Below are 18,497 nucleotides of genomic sequence, written 5' to 3'. Positions count from 1 at the left end.
AAAATATAAAGCACTCTGTATAAAAAAAACTAAGTATTAAATAGAAGCATTCGGTGAAGGATTTCATCTTTTAAAAAGAAGGAAAAACTCTGGAAAAATGTTTTAATTTCTTTACATTTTACTTTAAATAAAAGAATTAGGGCCAGAAATAGATTACAGAGAAGTTGCTTATAGAATAATGGTTTGCAGTGGTTTCTGTTTTCTTGCTCCCTCCGTTAATTGCTTTAATTCTGTCACCCTGTCTCTTAATACATGGTAATGTGGTTTTTCATGGTCAGTGCTGGTACATACAAAACTTCTCAAAAATATTTACATTAACTTTTTTTCTCCATAAATGACAGTGTAGCACAAACTAAAAAATTCTTGTTCTGGATTTTTGGAATTGCACTCAAATAACTTGAGCATGCAATGACCATATTACACATACAGTTGAGATAATTGTGCCACTATGACCAGCTATAGTCATGCCCCGTTGGGATAATGATACTGACCTCCTTTGTAAAGTACTTTGAGACCTACTGATGAAAAACACTATAGAAGAGCTAGATATTATTAGTCATTTGTGACTACAATTACCATTATTGTACATGTGACTGTGGTAATTGCATGCACAGATTATGTGCTCATAACTTTAATCTTCAGAACCCTAATTTTTAAGCATGTTGGCAACAGGGTGAATTACCGTAGTTTAAATAAAAGCAAGTTAAATAATTGATTCTAATCTTGCTTTGCATTTGTACTTATTTTCTAAATGAAAGATTTATTCTCATAGGTTGATAATTATTAAAGCATATTGATTTACAACTAACTGTAGCCTTCACACTAAATTTGATACTACTTTTACTAATTCGGAGGATATCGATACATTTATTTAAGCAATTTATATATTTAACATACTTTGATTCAGATACACCATTTTCTAACATAACATTTAAAAATTAACTATTTGCTATTTACTAGATGATTATTTTTTACTTATTTGCACCAAGCTCTTCAGTTGGAAATTGAAATTCAATTAAATACATAAAACCAGCTTTTATTTGTTTTAGTTGATTTTTTTTATTACTTAAACTGCCTTAAATTTGCTGGATAAATAAGGGAAAACAAATTTAACAAAAATGTTTTGCATTTAAAATTAACTGATTTATTAAGTAGAGCAAATATTATCTGTAGTTAGCAAAATGAAAGCTTGTTTCTGACCACCATATCCTTCAGGATTTTAGGATTAGTTGAACTGGTTGTCTCACACCTAATTTTTACGCATAGATTGAAAAAGCAGGAAAGCTTGTTTTCCACTTACAGCTCCCTGTTAGTTTCTTAATTTTGAATGAATTGATCATTAAATTGAACTAGTTGAATTAATTGAGCTGAAGACGACTCTACTTCTTAAAAAGCTGATTTAGCACTTCAGGAACTCTGGTTCCAAATGCTTAGCCAGTGGCTTCCACTAGTTTAGTAGTTTGATTTTCTTTAAAACTTTGATGGAAAACTATATTGCTTAATATTTTTAAAATTTATTTTAAATGTTTGTAATAGATTATAGTAAGTTTAAATCTTAACATAGGTTGTCATAATTTCAGATTTTTTCAATGGGTTTATTTTTAAAAAAAAATATTTAATTAAAATTAAATAAAGCTAGTTTTTTAATCAACCCCAAAAAGTGCGCCTCCCTCCACGTTGACAGTGGTTCCAAGGCTCTGGTCCGGGCTTCACGGTTCCTGATCTAGGGCGAGCCTATGGTCTCCTTCGAGGCGGAGAGGTATACCAACACCTGGGCACTCCCACAGGAGTCCGCATCCGACAGACCTCCAAAGACACCATCACGGAGATCCTGTGGGACATTGCCCTAATCGACTCCTCCCTGCTCACCCCCTGGCAAAGGATCAATGCCCTCAATACCTTCCTGATCCCCTGCATCTCCTTTATCCTCAGGGGATTGGCTGTGGTAAAGGTGCCCCTGAACAAGGCTGGCAGCACCATCAGGCAGCTGGTGAGAAAATGGCTCTACCTTCCCCAGAGGGCCAGCCCTGATATCATCTATATTTCTCACAGGCAGGGCAGTGCCAACATACCTTGGATGGGCGACCTGTGCGACGTGGCAGTGATCACCCACGCCTTCCGCCTCCTGACGTGCCCAGACCCGACAGTGAGGAGCATCGCAGATGGCGTCATACGGGACATGGTCAGGAAACGCATTGCCAGGGCTCCCTCCGAGCAGGATGTTGCCACTTACCTCAGCAGCTCCCTGGAGGCTGAGTTCGGGAGATAGGGGGGAGACCTGTCCTCTCTCTGGACACCTCGAGACGTCTAGACAAGAGGGTTGGTGGCTTCTGGGAGTGGTGTGAGGAGCTCCGGGAGCTGGGAGTACTGGTGCCATGCATAAAGACCTTGGACCACACCATCATCACCCCGACCACCAGAACGATGCTGGAAAGGACCCTGAAAGACGCCATTCGCTGCCACTACACCGAGAACCTCAATTGGAAGCCGGACCAGAGCAAGGTGTTTGAGATGACCAACAAGTAGGACGCCAGCAACCACTTCCTCCCTGGGGGCAGCTTCACCAGGTTCCCCGACTGGCGGTTCGTCCACCGGGCCCGGCTCAACTGCGTTCCCCTCAAAAGAGCCATCCTCTGTGGAAACAGGGACAAGCACTGCAGGAAGTGCGGCAACCCCAACGAAACCCTGCCCCATGTCCTGTATGGTTGCCAGCACCACTCTGGAGCCTGGCAGCACTGCCACAACACCATCCAGAACCGGCTGGTGAAAGCCATCCCACCATCCCTGGGGAAGATCACCGTCGACTCCGCCATCCCTGGAATGGACAGCCAACTGTGACTTGATGTCGTCGTGGCCAACGTGGAAAAGAAGAAGGTCCTTATGGTGGACTTCACGGTGCCATTTGAAAACAGGTCCCCGGGCTTCCACGAGGCCCGAGCTCAGAAGGTGTTAAAATACACCCTGCTGGCCGACACCCTGAGAGCCTAGGGCTACGAGGTCCAGATCCACGCCCTGGTCGTGGGAGCCCTGTCTGTGTGTGACCCCCATAATGAGCTAGTGCTGAGAGCGTGCGGAGTCGGTCGGCGCTACGCCCAGCTCATGAGACAGCTCATGGTGTCCGACACCATCAGGTGGTCCAGAGACATCTACATGGAGCACATCACGGGACACTGTCAGTACTGGGACAAATAAACGAGACTGCCTGTCAGGAAAATAACCCACTTCCTTCCCTGACGAACTAAGGGACGCACCCCATCCATGTACCTATTCGCTATACCAATACTGACTTGGACTCTAAATACATTCTATGGGTGTCACTTATTCACTGAGGCTTTAAAAACTCCTACCCCCCAATCTGAGTCTCTGCTGGTTATGTACTATGTATGTATCTTGTGACCCTTGTAACTGATACTTGTAATCTCTCATAACTCAAGCCTGACCCCAGATGTACAGTACCTTCCTTCTTAACTTGTGTAAACTTGATTTTAAACATTAGCTTTAATAAAAGTTTGTATATCTTAGTTTATCCAGACTTGATTTAAAGACTTCAAGTGAATGAGAATCCACCACATCTCTAAATAAGTTGTTCCAATGGTTAATTGCCCTTACTGTTAAAGATTTGCACTTTATTTCTAGTCTGCATTTGTCTATCTTCAGCTTCCAACCATTGGATCTCATTATGTCTTTTTATGCTAGATTAAAGAGCTGTCTACTATCAGAAAATCTCTTCCCCATTTAGATGCTTGTAGTTTGTAACTGTCACCTCTTAACCTTTTCTTTACTTTAACTAAATAGATTAAAGAAGCTCAATCGCTCATTTATAAGCCATGCATTCACAGTTTGAATCATTCTTGTAGCACTTTCTTGAACTCATTCCAAGTTTTCAACATCCTTTTTGAAGTTTGAACAGTGGTATAGGACACAGCATTCCCGTAACAATTTCATTAATGCTGTATATGTAAATAAAACCATCTCCTAAGTTTACTATTTCTTTGCTGATGTGTCCAAAGATTTCAATAGCTGTCTTAGCTACAACATGTCACTGGAAGCTCATGTTCAACTGGTTACCTACTGTGACTCCCAAGTACTGCTTTCAATGATGTAGTTCCTCATTTTATAAATTTGACCTCCTTTTTTTTTTTGTTTCTAGATGTACGACCTTGCCTATGGCTGTGTTAAAATGCATATTTTTCAAATGGGTCCACTTTGCTAAGAGATCTAGGTCTGTCTGTATAATGGACGTGTCCCCATCATTATTTACTACTCTACCAATTTTTAGGTCATCTGCCATGATTTTATATTTTAATCCAGATCATTGATAAAGATATTGAATTGTATTGGGCCAAAAATCAATCTCTGCAGGACCCCACTGGATGACCATTCCATTTTATGATCTGTTTACCAGTTTTAATCCACTATACTATGGGCTATGTTGATTTTTGTATATTGCTCACTTTTTTGTCAGAATGTCATGTGGGACTAAGTTGCTATTTAACATTCTCCCTAGTTACTAGTGGAGTATAAAGTCATTATCCCTTTAAGATATGAATTCATCATCTTTCTTTCAATATATAGAACACAATCCATAGTGGAAAATGATGTAGCTATGAAAGGAAAAGATTTTTGAACAGTCTCACGTTTTCCCCTAACATTTCTTATAGGTGGCCTTGTACAATTGTTCCATAGTACTAATGTTGATATTTAATCTTCAAGAAACATAATGAATGTTGTGTGAGAGTTCTATAACCGGAAATATTTAATACTGGATATTGGTAAAAATGCATGCTTCATCTACCATAAAGTCACTTTTAAATCCATTCTTGGGTTTTTGGCATTCTGAGCAGGCACCATTGTCTTTCCTTGCCAGAGACAGTACAGTAATTTACCTGCAAAGTGGCATGTTAAATATACTAGTTGACCAAGTTTAATTTCAGTCTTTGTGATTGTATGTATATAACCTTGTAGTGCAGTATCTGTTACTTTGATGTCTGTCCTAAAAACCTCCTGCAGTCTTAAATGGTGGAAAAACAACTGTTTCCGCTGTATCAAATCTCTCCATCATACACGGAGTTAGCACTGGCTTAGTCCTGGGATTCTGAGAACACACCTGAAGCAGGACCGCTGACAACTGTGGCATTGAATGCTAATATACTGCAGAGCAGGTGTTGAGGTTTTTTTGTTTGTTTTAAGTTAGGCAACTTAACTCCCTGGTAGCTCATTTGTAAATATACCTACTCCAAGGTAACCACAATGTGTTATTTCTTAGTATCACTTTGTATGGAAAGATTTTCTTTCATGTACATTTTATTTCACCCAAATCAGTTGACAGTAGTTAATTCTAAAAACACTTAAACTGCATAGTGATGGAAGGCAGCTTTAGTGTTCCAAATCTCTGGGATAATGCACTTCCATCTGTCCTTTAGCAAATGTGTCACTATTTTTGCATATTGATGCTTTCTGATGAAGTATTGCTTGTAATTGAATTTTGATATTGCCTTTTTAATGGAACATTGGAGGAGAAAGTTGAGAGTTCTCTTGTGAGGATAAAGTATAAATGATGTCATGCTTTGCTTCAGCTAGTTTTATGAATTGCTGACCAGTGTCCACAAAGAAGATATAATGTTATATATCTTGTCAATGCAGGAACACTTTACATATAATATTACAAGCCAGCATTTACAAAGAAAAGGTGTGGTTTTTGTTTTTTTGTTTTTAATTATCTAGTGATTTCACTTTATGAAGATTTAAGGTTGCTGGAATTAGAGCCACAATATTTTCTGTCACTTCATTGTTAAACTAGATCTGATCCTTTTATTTCTTCAGTGTTTCAACACTGACCCTTTTCACACCAGGCTGTTTTATGGACAGAAATAGCAACATAAGTTTTAGAGTGCAGCGTTTACAACTTGATAAATAGATTATAAAGATAACTGATAATATTTTTACAAATAATGCTGTTGATAGTGAATACCATAGTTAAAAATTGTTAAAACTTCACTCATAACAGCCTTTGCAGTTGAAATTACAATGCTTGATCTCAAATAAATTAATATATTTTTAAAAAATTGAAAGCCTGTTCCATCTTTAACAAAATATGTTTTTAAACTAAATACTGAAAAAATACTTCCACCACTATAAAAATATATACATATTATTGCCATCTTTTTAATATACTTAATATGTAGTAAACTTGGTATGTAAATTGTGTTAATCTTTTGAAGCATATTCCTAACCATGTTTGAAAAATTGGCTGATAAAATTGTATGTACTAAAAATTGCTTCTGTCTATACTTAGTGCCTACGCTCTGGAAAAATGTTAAATGAACACTTCCCTCTTTGATATCAGAAAGCCCACGTTCTGTTTCAAGTGCTTGTTTATTTTTATATCTGTCTGTCTATAATATATAATATATATTCCATTCTTTGTGTGCATACACTCCATGCTCTTGATATTTGAGTGTGTTAGCCAGCAGTGTCTATTGGGACCACATATGTCCTTGTGCTCCTCAGTAAGCAGCACCCCCACAGTCCATATACAGAAAGAAAATGGTGCCCAACATTTGGCATGAACTCTTACGTACATTGCCATGGGGAGGATGTCAATTTGTGGATTAGGTCTGCTGCAGGGCGGACACATTCAGGGGTTGGATGGAATTGCCTTGTGGGCTGCTAGTTGGACCAACCTGATGGACTTCAGTTTTTCCCTTCACTCTGGTATTTTTTTCCTGGTACCAAGAATTTAGGATGTCTAACCCCAAGTCTCCGGCAAAGCCCCCGTGCAAGGAGACAATACCTGTAAATGAGGGGCATGCCATATGCCTCTCTTGTTTGCGGGAATCATATATCCCAAGCAAATGTACTATCTGTAAATCCTTCTTAAAAAGAACATCAAAAACCAGAGAGGCCTGTTTATAGGTAATTTTTTATTGGACCACTCTGTGAGACTGACTTGGGATCCTGGTGCTTCTGGTCCCCTCAACAAGTTTAATATCTTCCCAGGAATGCTCTAGAGCTGCATTGTCCAAGGCTTTGGCTTCTGTTTCTGGCAGGACAAACAAAAAGCTTTCTAAGCAAAAGGAGCATCACTCCTTGGGGATAGTGAGAATTGGATCTCCTGTGAAAACTTTCACTACAAACAGATTTAAATCTCCTTGTTGCTCCCATTCCAAGGAGACTTATCGGCCCAATATGGTCACTGTAAGAGTTCTGAGGGAGCATGCTACTGAGGCTTCACTACCGTATCAATACACTTAATTGGCCCCTACCTCAGCACCAACTGCTTTGATGTTAACTACCACAGTACCAGCATCATTGGTACTGGCAGTTTCCCTAATGGTCACATTGATGCCAACAAAACTATCTACACTCCCTTCAGTACCAGCTGTATCAGCGCTGACTACATTGGCACAATCAATGTTGATGCACTCCACTCTGGCTCCGATGTTTGTGGCACAGACCTGTTCCGTACTGGTGACGTATGTGAAACCCGGATATTTAGAAGTTTTGGAGGAACCTGAATCACTACTCTTCTCTACAAATGTGAACAGTCTGTCATTGATACTGGGACCTGCAATACCTTTGATTCCAGGTGTATCACCTGGTCTGACTGCTCCTACAGTCTAGGACCTAGACTCTCCTTGCAGCCTAGCAATCCAGTTTCGATGCACCCCCTCTTTGGATGTTGAATGTTCTGTTTTCTCTTCACCTGAGTCAAAGAGGAGTGGGCAACATTCTCCTACATGTTGGGCTTCTAGGTGCTACTGTCATACTACTAATAGAAATAATAATATTCCTGATAGGCCCCTTCTTGTGACTTTTATGGATTGGGAAGAGAATCCAGGATTCATTCAACAGAGACTATTGGGTACTCATATGCTCTGGTATCCTACTCCATGACCTTCAGGCCCTTATCCCTGTAATATTCCAGAGTTGCCTGGCCTCGGCGGGTCCATACCGACTAGAATGCCACACCTGTGTATCACCCACCCCCAACAGAGGGAGGTAGTACTCTTCCACAGCTCCACAACATGCTCCTCTCAGGTGGCTTCATGAGAACCTGCCCATTCTGAGGAAGAGCTTTCTGAAATGGGAGATCTACCTGGGCCCACAGCTATGTCATCCTCGACCCTCCACTCCATCTAACCCAAATAATTTGAAAAAATTTCAGGACTTGTTCAGAAGAGTAGCTGAGGCTATACAAAGTCCTCTTGAGGAGGTGTAAGAATCCTCACATAAACTGGCATACTTCATTCACCAATGTCAGGTTTTGTGCGTTCCTGATTAAACAGGTACTGTTGGACCTTGCAAGAAATGTATGGCAGACACCTGCAATTGCTGCTCCTTTGTTGAAGAAGGCAAGCAAGAAATACCAAGTTCTCTCTTCGGGAGCAGAATTTTTCTATTCATACCTGGTACTGGGTTCCTTTGTACTGGCTGCAGCTAATGAGAAAACCAAATAACATAGAATGACACCAGAAGAACGAGAATCAAAGCATCTTGGTTTATTTGGCCATAAAAACTAGTCTTTGTTGAGTGCTGGTCAATTTATGTATTCCACTCTGGGTACGCATGCACACATGACTGGAGAGTTTTTGCAAGCAGTGTCTGTTGGTCCCCACCTGTGCCCCAGCTCTACTTGTGCTCCCCACCAAGAGTATAAGTGGAAGGGAGGACCGACTACCAGTTCTTTCTTATCACTTCATGGACTGAGTCAGGATGCTCCAACGTCCAGAGCTGCTCATTTCTTTCCATCCTGTAATTATATGCAAAGTTATATTATTCTTAGTTTGCTGTTAATTAGAGTTTTTGATGGTTGTAGTTATAGTATTAGAATCTCCACTCCAGGGAACCTTACCGGTCTCCCAGTGTGGGATTTGGATTATGCCCAGGATTTCATGCTTCAAAACCTGTGTTTTTGCCCCTGCATGTGTGATGTTATGTCCCTCGGGGGACACCCAGCACCCCCATGTTCATCCTTATAATATGATTGTGTGGTATCTAATGCAAAGTTTGTCATGTCAGTTGTCTTCAGAAGGCTCATGATGCACTGAGCATTGTTGTTATAATAATGTTATAGTAATCGTTGTTATACTGATGTCATAGTAATGTTTTAGGTTGTAATTTCATGTATATAGTTATGAGACTGAGAATGTGTTTTCATGGCTTAAAGTAAGCCCAGGCAAAAACTTTTGAGAAGCAGAGGGGCAGTTCACACCTCTTCAGGACATGTATGGGACAAACCCAGCCTAGCCTCACAGGAACAAAGGATACTGGCCTAGGCAACAACAAAGGATCTGTTGGACTCTCGAGTGAGTCACCCCCCTTCCTTTGGTCAGTTTGGGACTGTGATGAGGGAATGCTCACCTGACTCTGAAGGGGTGTGGGGGGGGGGCAAGGCAAGAGGGAAGAAAGGACATGATAAAAGGGAGAGACATTTGCCATGCTCTTCCTCTCTCTTCCACCTCCATCTACAGACATCACCACCCAGTGACTGAAGCGCTGATCAAAGGGGAGAGCCTGGCTGAATGGCAACCAGCCAGCCTGTGGTAGAAACATCTAAGTTTGTAAGGGCATTGAAAGTATTAAGATCAGCTTAGAATGCGTTTTGCTTTTATTTCATTTGACCTAACCTGACTTGTTATGCTTTGACTTATAATCACTTAAAATCTGTCTTTCATAGTTAATAAATTTGTTTATTCTACCTGAAGCAGTGCATTTGGTATGAAGCGTGTCAGAGACTCCCCTTGGGATAACAAGCCTGGTACATATCAATTTCTTTATTAAATTGACGAACTCATATAAGCTTGCAGTGTCCAGTGAGCATAACTGGACACTGCAAGACGGAGGTTCCTAGTGTTGTGTCTGGGACCGGAGATATTGGCTAGTTTCATTCGGTTGCACAATCCAAGGAGTAGCTTACATGCCAGAGGCTGTGCGTGAACAGCCCAGGAGTGGCGGTTCTCACAGCAGAGCAGGGTAAGGCTGGCTCCCAGAGTCAAGGATTGGAGTGACCTAGCAGATCACCGATCCAGATCACACCACAGGGGAACATCGCAGCATGTTTTCAGTCAGTGACAACCACTAGCATTGCCTCTGCTGCCCTTGGGAGGCACATATTTCTGCCAAGTGCAGTATTTCCCCAGCCGAATGCAGCAGGTGCAAGAGCTTCAAAAAAACTTTATGGAGAAGGCAATGAGACCCCTGTCAAACCCTGTCTGTGGAGACCCCTTGTACATAGGCTCGATTTGGCAAGGAGTGCGCTCCCTAGTTCTCTGTCTGATTCCTGAGTGGAGAGAGGCACAGGGAGGACCCTTTGGCTGGGCCCCCTTAATGCCCCTTACTTTCATATCTCAAACACAAAAGCAGATGCCCTCTTAGACTCTCTAAGAGGAGAGATACCTTGCTGACCCTGTCCAAGTTGGTCAAGTCTTCATGCCAGAAGGACTTCCTAAGCTGCATGACAAGACTCATAAGAGCAAGACTTCTTCAGTACAGGTCTCTGCATTGACCTTGACACTAACTGCAGTACCACCTAAACTGAAGCACTGAGAGCCGTTGAAATAGTCAGGTTAGAGACTCATTGACCATCTTCAGGAGCATCGGCTGTACCGGTGGAACCAGCTTCCCCTTCACCCAGGAAATTCAGCCCAGACGGGATTGAGAATCTTCTGGAACCAGCCTAGGCCACACAATCATAGAATCATAGAAGATTAGGGTTGGAAGAGACCTGAGGAGATCATCTAGTCCAGGGGTAGGCAACCTATGGCACGCGTGCTGATTTTCAGTGGCACTCACACTGCCCGGGTCCTGGCCACCGGTCTTGGGGGCTCTGCATTTTAATTTAATTTTAAATGAAGCTTCTTAAACATTTTAAAAACCTTATTTACTTTACATACAACAATAATTTAGTTATATATTATAGACTTATAGAAAGAGACCTTCTAAAACATTAAAATATATTAATGGCACGCGAAACCTTAAATTAGAGTGAATAAATGAAGACTCGGCACACCACTTTTGAAAGGTTGCCGACCTCTGATCTAGTCCAACCCCCTGCTCAAAGCGGGACTATCCCCAACTAAATCATCCCAGCCAGGGCTTTTTCAAGCCATAAACTTCTGGATATCCTCCACCATGAAGGCTCCAGTCGGGGTGCTCTCCCAGTCAATGAAGCCATTCCGGAACCAGCTAGAATTGTGTGGCAAACACCTCCCACCTGTGCCACTACCCCAAGAGGGCAGGGAAGTGATACTTTGTGCCAGCTAAGGGAACACAGTTCTTGTTCTCTCACCTTACTCCAAACTCCCTAGTGTTGCAGATGGCCACTGAAAAATTCAAGCAACAACTCCCACAGATAAGGAGGCCAAACATCTCGACTTTACTGGGTGAAAGGTCTTTGCATCAACTAGTCTACCATTTAGGATCTTGAATTATGAGGCCTGTCTCACCAAATATGATTTTCTGAACTACTCTAGACTTTAAGGACAAACCTCAGGAGGACTGGGCTCAATTTCAAGCCCTTGTTGATGAGGGCAGACTGGTGGCCAGGACTTCTTCACAGGCTGCAATAAATGCTGCTGATACTGCACCAAGATCCTTGACAACTGCCATTGTGATGTGGTTGGAGTTGTGGTTACGGTCTTTGGGGGAATCCAGGAAGATTGAGACCAATTCCATTCATGAAAAGATGGACGAGTTTCTGCACATATTGAAAGTATCTAGGGCAACCCTTCTCTTCCTGGGTATTTATACACCTGCCACAAAGAGGAAATATAAACAAACTTACAAACCAAAGCTCTTAGCTCAAACCTTTTATAACCAACACTCCTACGAGCCACCTTGCAAATGACAAAGAATGCAGAGATGAAAGATATCTGGTGCCTCCCACTCCAACTGCAACTACCTGACCTCACCCTCCAACCAAGAGACACTTTTGACATGATACTAGAGAGCTGTGAACGAATATCGATGGCATCTGTACCTGATTTATGAGATTTATTTGAGGCCATCTAGTGAAAATTTTCCCAAAACTGGGAGGTGATATCTGTCACTCATCTGATGTTATCATCCATTCCAGCCATACCATCAAGTTTCTTCGCCTCTCTCTCCCAAAGCCCCCTTGTCCCTGCCTTTTCAGGGACCACTCTCATGAGGGAATTCTCTTTCAGGTAGAACAGTCTGTTCTCCGCTAAGGAGCAATACAGCAGGTACCCTCTCAATATTGGGAGAAAAGGGTTCTATTTAAAATATTTTCCCCCAAGCAGAACGGAGTCTGGAGACACATTCTTGACCTGTAGTAACTCAACATTTTTATTTGCAAATTGAAATTCTGCATGGCTATGTTGGGATTGATAATACCATCCCTAGAAAAAGAGACATGTTCATGGCCCTCAATATGAAAGATGCATACTTTCATGTGAACATCGCTCTCATAGAGGATTCCTCAGGTTTGTGATGGACCTCCATCACTAGCAATACAGGGTGCTCCCGTTAGGGTTAGGTACAGCTCCCCAAGTCTTCAGAAAAGTGTTTCCAGTAGTAGCAGCTCAGCTCAGACATCTTCTCATACGGAGATGACTGGCTTCTGACCAGCAGGTCTCGTCTGGAAGTCTTGACATCAACCATGTCACTGTTCCATCTTTTAGCATCCTTGGGAATCTGTGTAAACATGGAAGAGTCTACCTTGACTCTGACACAGTCCATGGAATTTATCAGAGTAATGTTGGATTCAGTCAAGACGGGCCTACCTCCTCATGGACAGATTTCGCACCATGTGTGTTCTTAAAGAACTGGTTACCCGCAACCCTCAAACATCAGTTTGGGTGCGCCTTGCTCTCCTGGGCCATATGGCATCACGTACTTATGTAATGCCATTTGCCTGACTCCACCTTTGCCTGAAGACTTGGCTTCGAACAGTACATACACTGAGCAAGCACAGCATGAATAGCATGGTGGCAACTAACTCCAAGATGAGGGCCTCTCTGGCATGATGGAGTGACCATGAACATGTGTGCGTGGGAGTTCCCTTTCTGTTTCCCACATCTGACAAGATAATTACAAAGGCCTCCCTGATAGTCTGGACAATCACACAGCACAAGGTACTTGGACACCTCAGGAAGTCAGAATGCACATCAGTCTTCTGGAACTGAGAGTAGTACGAGAGGCTTGCAAAGCATTTCTACCATTCATACAGTCCCAGCATGTTCTGATAATGTCAGACAACCTAACCACCATTTCTATCTAAACTAGCAGGGAGGGGCATGGTCGCCCCCTCCCCCCCCACGTATATAGAAGCTGTCAGTTTATGGAACTGGTGCATACAGAATCGCATCATCCTGTTGCCACCCTCTCAGGCACCCACAGTTCACTTGTGGATCACCTCAGCAGGCATTTTGCCACCAATCACAAGTGGGAGTTACATAATTCAGTAGTTTAACAACATCTTCTCTTAGTGAAGAACCCTGACTTGGGACCTGTTTGCCTTTCAGCAAAGTATACTGCTCCAGAGGAGCCGAAAGCGAGTACTCCAGGGGTGGTGATCTCTTCTTGCCTTGGGACAGATTATGTCCCATCCCTCTGCTATCTCCAGTTCTATGGAAAATTCTAGCCAGGGCACAAGTCATCCTCATTGCCCCTAGATGACTCAGACAGTTTTGATTTCCAAGCCTCCTACAGATGTCATCCCATCCACTATCAGCATTCAGACCTTTCCAGATCTCTTGACCCATAAAAATGGCAGGGTCACGCATCCAAACCCTGATGCTCTTCATCTCATTGGAGATCAGTATTAGAATGGAATTGAGCCTAAAATGCTACTGCTCTGAAGCTGTATGCATCCTTAACAATAGCGGGAAAGACTCTGCCAGAAGATGCTATGTAGCCAAGTGGAGGCATTTTTCTATCTGGGCCCAGCAAAACCATATAATTTCCAGAGATGGTGTATATTTCTGCAATTTTGGACTACCTTCTTACCCTCAGGACAGCTGGCCTTTCCCTTAGCTCGCTATGGGTTAATCTGGTGGCAATTAGTGCATGTCACCCCGCAATGGATGGTTACTTAATCGTTATCCACAGCCAGGTTTTTGAGTGCTTGATCAGAATCTTTCCATCAATAAAGAAACCAAACCTTCACTAGGGTCTTAATTTAGTGGTCTCCAAACTCACTAAGGGATCCTTGGAATTGTTAGCCTACATGTTCCATGTTTCACCTGTCAATGAAGGTCACTTTCCTCGTTGCTACCACTTCGGCCAGAAGGTTAGATGAACTTGGAACATCAATGGCTGATCTGCCATATACTATGTTTCATAAGGATAAGGTCTTGCTATGACTGCACTGAAATTTGTTTCTAAAATTGTTTTGGAATTTCACATAAACCAGTCAATTCACTTACCTGTATTTTTCCCCAAGCCCTATGCCTTGAGCGAGGAGAGACAACTTCATTTCCTCAACATAAGATGATCATTGGCATTTTACCTAAACAGAATGAAACAGATCAGAAAGTTACAGAGGTTGGTTTGTTGTCATAGCAGTACAAGTACAAGCTGTATCCTCTCAGAGTCTCTAAGTGGATCTCTGACTGTATCCCACTCTATCAGTTAGCACAGTTTCCCCACGTGGAATACAGGCTCACTCTGAGGACACAAGCAGTTTTAGTAGCATCACTTCAGAAGGTATACCTGATTGATATTTGCAAGGCAGCTATATGGAGTTCCAGTCACACATTCACAGCATACTATGCCTTGGGTCCCGAACTCCTTCAGTGACTGGTCCTTTGGGACAGTGGTTCTACAAGCAGCTATTCCACCTGCATCCTCGTTCCCCCTTCCTCCTTTCTGACTACTGCTTACTAGTCACCCCTAGTAGAATACACATAGGACCAGCACTCAAAGAAGAAATGAAAATTACGTATTTGTTGTAACTGAAGATCTTCGAGATATGCGGTCCTTATCTATATTTCATTATCTGCCCTCCCAGATATGAGGAGAATCATGAGATTCATTTGTGGTAAAGAAGGAACTGGAGAGGCTGTCAATCCTCCTCACCCCTTATGCCCTCAGTGGGTAGCACAAGGAGAACTGGTATGGACCAGTGGACACTGTTCGTAAGAATTCTGTGGGATCACACCTGTGGTGCACATGTGTATCCACAATGGACTATGGATAGGGACCATACATCTTGAAGAATTCCAGTTACAATAAGGTAAGAAACTTCACTTTCAGTACATCTTCATTTTTAGAGTTTCAAATCACCAAACACTAGTGGCCTGTTATGATTTTATGAACTATAATACGTTTTCCATTTTTTCTTGATAAGCTACCACAGGAAAACTGTGAGTGGTTTGCAGAGGGGCATTTAAAAGCAAGAACATCTCCAAGTGGAACTGGATGCTGTTGACAGTATTTCTAATATTGTGGTCACATTAGTAGTTGTGAGAAGGGAAACCTGGCTTCAAAGTTCCAGGTTTCCACGTGAGGCTCAATCAGTGGTGAAAGATCAGCCTTTTGAGGGGCTGAATCTAAATGTTAAATGTAAGATCTGGCCAGATTGTATCCCTGAGATTTGTGCATAGATCTTGCTTTTTCACATGCACACCATGTAACGGGGGGCTAAAAAGTGATGAGTTTTTAAAAATGTAAACTACATGTTTTGTATTTAAACTGGATTTTTATTTAAATTAAATAGAAGCTTATTTAAAAAAAAACTATTTAAAATTTAATTTGAAATTATGACAATTTATGCCAAAGTCTAAACAAACTATAATATATTAAAATATTTTAAATACAAAAAATTAAGCAGTACATGTTTGCTGCTGAAGTTTGAAAGAAAGTCAAACCACTGAAGTGGTAGAAGGCGCACTGGCTAAGCACCTAATAATGAAGTTTGTTGAAGTGCTAAAACAGCTTTTGTTAGAAGTAGCTTCTTCTGCAGGTGCAGAGAAAATATTTTCTTCATTTCAGTTCATTCAACTAGTTCAGTTCAATGACTAGTTTATTCAAAGTTAAGAAACCAGTTGAGAGTTGAAAAAGCAGGAAAGCTTGTTTTCCTCTTCTAAAAACTAGGTGTGAGAGGATGGGATCTACTGGTTTTAAAATCGGAAGGATATGGTGAACAGAAACAGTATGCTCAATTCACTAACTACAGATAATACTTCCTTATTTAATAAATCAGTCAGTTTTAAATGAAAAAAAAAAGTTTAGTTAGACTTTTTGGTATACTTTTTTCTTATGTATCCAGCATGTTTTAAGTTTTTATTTAACTAATTATAAAAAAAAAGTGTGTTGGTGCATTTTGAATTGCCACCCAGAGCTTGACACAAAGCACAAATAAAAAAAATCATCTAGTAAATAAGAAATGCATCATTCACCCATTTTCTAACATCATAAAATTTAAAAAATTTAGAATTTTGAAACGATATTTTAAGATCGATAATTGCTTAAATAAATGTGTTTAGATGTAATATATCCACCTGGTTAGCAAAATGAAGCACCAGATTTAGTGCAAAGGCTATATTTAGTTGCAAATCAACATGATTTAATGATTACCAACCAGTGAAAATCAACCTTTCTTTAAGAAAATAACTAATCTGTCTCCCCCAATCTGTCTCTCTGGGTAACTGTTATTACTTGTTCTCTGGAGTGTTCTCAGAAACTGGGATCCTCCTTGAAGGGGATAGTCTTCAGGACAGCTGTGGCTGGAAGGAATTCCCATTTTTTCACAGTTGCTATCTGGTAACCCTATCTGTGGCTCCAGAGGCGCTTTTCTGCTATGGAAGAGGGTCATGGGGGAGGTACAGAGACTCTGTGTCGATGACTCTGCCCTGTTTCAGATCCATGAGGAACCTCCAGGTTGTTGGGCAAGCTGTGAAGCTCATTTTGTGGGAAGAGAGGGGCTGTTAGTAAGCTGAGTACATTGTTTTGCTTAATTACATAGTACTAGGGCGGTTTTAAAATCAGAATTTGGTCTAAACAGGTTATAACTGTTTCATTTGTAATCTATTCATATCTCCATTTTCATAACTTACAGATTTGGTATTCCTTTTTTGTGTCTGAAAATGTTTAGATTGGCAAACAATTAAAAATAATTTTTTTAGATGCTGTTGGATATAATAAAGAGTAGAAAGAAGAGCAGATTTAGAGTGAACATTTGACAAAATGTGTCATCTTGAATTAATCCACAAATTTAAGAAAATACAAATTACAAATAAATCAGTTAATTTTATTGATTTTGGTGTGAAACATAGCTGTCAATTTTGATTTTAGAATGTGATATACATTGTTTAGGTTTTTAATCTATACATCTGGTAAAATTATAGGGACAGAGAAATAAGGAATTAAGAGGAAAGTAACATTCTGTATTTATTCATAGATAATGTATTGTTAAAACTTGATTATAATCTGCTTTAAGTGGCTCCAGTAGTAACTGTCTGTGACTTGATGCCCAGAAGGAATCTCCCTCTAGTGGAGTGAGATGAGAATTTAGTTAACAGATTTCCTTTTGAATATAGTTTTGATTATACTACATTATTAGTATTATTGTTTTTATTGTTTCCATATAATACAGAAAGATCTGGTGGTAGTCAAAACTTTAAGAACTTCATAGTTTTAAGCATCATTAAAAAAAAAATTGCAAACATACAATATTTGCTATACAGTATAGTTGTATAGAGATTTGGTTTACACAATTCAGAATATTCAATTAAATACCTGTGCCGTATGAAAATATGTGTTATAATAGTATATTATCCCTGTTTTGCATCATTTCTTTAAAATAACAAAACAAAGTCTAGATTTCAGAGAAAATATTTCTTAAACCATTTTGTGTTGGGTTCAGATAGGTACATAATACAGATTATAGTGTAAAGTACTGATAGTATACTAAATATTTTTATTAATAACACAATTAAAATTCATTGTTATTTACCATATTAAAATTAACTGCATTCTCACCACCCAGTGAGAATTCAGGGACTTACAGTATTCTGAAGCATTCCTTCTTACTAAAGTGTCTCTTTCTTCAGCTCTTGGATTGCTGAAAAATCACAGTTGTCTAGTAGAACATTTCACTTGAAATTCTGTTAGGGGGACACAGTCTTGCCATGCAAATTGCCCTGTGTTGTGTAATTGCATGTATATCTCCCACCTCACTTACTACACGTCTGTCTCCTTATAGTGGAAAAGGGTTGAAACCTGGCATTGGTTACAAAGCACTTTTGGGTGAGGCTCTTGGGCTTCTGTTGTGGATGTCAGACTAGGTGATCATAATGGTTCTCTCTAGCCTTAAAATCTATGACACTAGCAATAGCTAAGAGGCAAAAGGATATGGTTAATTACAAATTAATACCTTCTATTAGGAAAGACATTTCTGGTGAATGTGTGGCTTCTCATTCATTGTGTAGGTCCCGGTAATACATAGTTTAGTAGTCATCAGTTGACCGTTCATCACTGAAATATAAGGCATTTAAATGTGTTCATAACAAATGCATTCCTAACAAATGTTG

At 40.6% G+C, this 18,497-nt stretch overlaps 1 protein-coding gene and 1 pseudogene across 3 annotated transcripts in view; one reads left to right on the top strand and one right to left on the bottom strand.

Moving 5' to 3' along the window:
• Window positions 1-2,172, bottom strand: part of LOC113406011 — a 158,324-nt pseudogene extending 156,152 nt beyond the window's left edge.
• FBXW7 (F-box and WD repeat domain containing 7) overlaps window positions 1-18,497 on the top strand; it is a 280,045-nt gene that overhangs the window by 118,015 nt on the left and 143,533 nt on the right. The window lies entirely within an intron of this gene.

This window comes from Terrapene carolina, unplaced genomic scaffold (assembly GCF_002925995.2).
Source record: "Terrapene carolina triunguis isolate 2854851 unplaced genomic scaffold, T_m_triunguis-2.0 Scaffold66, whole genome shotgun sequence".
Lineage (NCBI taxonomy): Eukaryota > Metazoa > Chordata > Testudines > Emydidae > Terrapene > Terrapene triunguis.
This window is presented reverse-complemented; position numbering and strand designations above follow the sequence as displayed.